Raw genomic sequence first — 2898 nt, forward strand, 5'->3', positions numbered from 1 at the left:
GTTATCTTGTGTTAGGGAGCTGCTATCTGGTTACCTTCCCATTGTTCTTTTGTTTGGCTGTTGGGGGGGGGAAGGGAGGGGGTGATACTACTCCAACTTGCAGTACAGCAGTAAAGAGTGATTGAAGTTTATCAGAGCACAAGTCACATGACTTGGGGCAGCTAGGAAATTAACAATATGTCTAGCCCCATGTCAGATTTCAAAATTGAATATAAAAAAATCTGTTTGCTCTTTTGAGAAATGGATTACAGTGCAGAACTGATTAATTTTGAACATTTTCTTCCCATGGCAGTAACCCTTTAATGATTCTGGCTCATATACAGTTTGTTACCCAATGTACTTGTAAAGGGTAATCATGTCTCCTGAAAATTGTTGTTTTCCATAGAAAACAATATAAACCCCAAGTCTTCCCTTATGGTCCATTCCTATCAGTCTAGTTACAAGTCTCTACACTCTTCCACTTCCAATATACGTCTTAAGGACTGGAGCCCAAAACTAAACTGCATACTCAAGGTGAGACTTTATCAGCGACCTATAAAGAGGCAACATTTTGTTTTCATCCCTTGAATGAATGCCATTTTTATTGAATACAATACTGTATTCACTTTAGAAGCCACTGAATGATACTTACCTAGAGTTACACAGCTTGTTATCCACAAAAATCCCATAATCTTTCCTAATTATGGAGGTCCTTAGCATACTACTTTTTAGTGTACAACATTAACATTAATGTTAGTTCTACCAAAGTGCATTTATCAACACTGAACCTCATTTGGCAATGTTCTGCCCAGCTCTCCATTTTAGTTAGATCTTACTGCAAAGTGGCGGTGTCCTACAAGGAAATGTGTTTTACACAATTTAGTATCATCAGCAAAAACAGGAAAAGTACAAAGCCCACCCTAAGGTCAATAATACATTAAAAAGCAAAGGAACAAGGACAGGATCTCTGAGGTACTCCACTAACAACACTTGTCCAATTAGAAAATGTTACATTTACCACTACTATTTGTAATCTATGCCTCAGCCTGTTTTTTTTTTATTCATGTACAAATATTATGTTCTAAGCCAGTATTCCTTAATTTAATCAGTAACCTTCTGTGTGTTACTGTATTAAAGGATAATGAAAGCTTACCCCATATTCTTTGCAGGAATAACAGTCAACAACATATTGTATCTGAATCGCTAAGTTAATTCTGTGTTACAGGCATTTGCAGAGTTAAAATCTACACTTCTAAATGTGTCAGTTCCATTTATCGTAAGGCTGACACCAGGGTAACCTGTTGCGCATGCGTGAAAATTCCTCCAACCGTGACTCCTTAGAGCAACGTCAATCAAGGAAGCAAAGCAACCCTCAAAAGTGTAATGCGGCTGCGCGTAGTTTTAGAATGGAAAAAGCCATAGGTCTGCTGCCTCGGGCAGTGTTAGGATGGAATGCGAAGAATTTGGTGACGTCTCCTTTGTGCTGCCGGCAGGTTTTTAATGGAGCAGCATGCAGAGGGAAGGAAAACACTGATTGGAGAAGCAGGTTCAACGAAAACTTTATGAAGATGCAGTTAAAATGCATTACACTTCATTTTAACCTTTCCTTGTCCTTTAAGTGCTTTCGCAATGTCTAATACACCCCATATATAGTTTTTTTTTAAATATGCGGCCACATCAATAATATCAATATCTAACCTTTATTCAACATCATATAAAGGTGATGTACTGTAACAAACAAAACAATGTAACATTGATTGCGATTATGTATTCAACACAAAATAAACTATGCAATTTTCTTCTGCAGAAAAGGAAAATACACATTTGGCTCTAATACCTGGTATTGCCCCCTTTGACATAAAGAACCAAAGTAGGCATTTCTTTTAACCATTCTGATATTGAGTTCCAAGTCTTCCCGTGCTTCATGTTGATTTTTTTCAGCTGTGATGTTTGCAGGGCTTCTTGCAACCCCCCCCAGTATGTTGATGGGGTTTCGACCTGGAATTTAAATTGGCCTTTTCCAGACACGCCATTTATTTTCATATATCCCTTAGTGGGTTAACTGGAATATTTAGGGTCATTTTCATGTTGTATGGTCCACTTTCGATTTTATTTTAATTTTCTGACAGATGGTTTTTCTTTATCCTCAATGAAGAATTCATAGTGTATTCTAGGATTCTTTCAAATACTAGACTCATGCACACTAGCAGTTGTTTGTTTGCTCCAATTATAGATAAACAATAGACAGCGATGTTAGACAATATTTTAAAATCCCTTTCCAGACTCTATAGTCCAGTCTATAACTGTCTTCTAAATACCTCAGAGAGTTCTTTCAATCCAGGCATGGTTATACCATGTTAAAATGAAGATCAAATATCTATATGCCAAAAAAAGTCAAACATTACCAAGGATGCACTTCCCCCATTTTTGTTCTGCTGATGGGCTGGGGAAGGGGGAGAAGGGAGGAGTGATTTCTCTCCAACTTGCATTGCAGCAGTAAAGAGTGACTGAAGTTTATCAGAGCACAAGTCACATGACTGGGGCACCTGGGAGACAATATGTCTAGCCAAATGTGAGATTTCAAAAAAATATGTTAGCTCTTTTCAGAAACGGATTTCAGTGCAGAATTCTGCCAGGGCAGCACTATTAACTGATGCATTTTGAAAAAAACATGTTTTTCCATGACAGTATCCCTTAAAAAAAAGAATTTGTTGCAAATTGTCTTAGAATGCCATTACAACATCCTTAAAGCCAAAAAGATATGTGAACGACATAGAATATGTGGAAAATATTTTATTTACAATGTCACAAAAGGAAACCATATACCATTAGAAATAAATGTATAGTGGTCATTTAGGCTGGCAATTAAACAAAACAATAATGATAAACTATAAAGCTACACTTTTATTATTACTTTTA

The sequence above is a fragment of the Xenopus laevis genome, chromosome 6S (genome assembly GCF_017654675.1).
Source record: "Xenopus laevis strain J_2021 chromosome 6S, Xenopus_laevis_v10.1, whole genome shotgun sequence".
In the NCBI taxonomy this organism is placed as follows: domain Eukaryota; kingdom Metazoa; phylum Chordata; class Amphibia; order Anura; family Pipidae; genus Xenopus; species Xenopus laevis.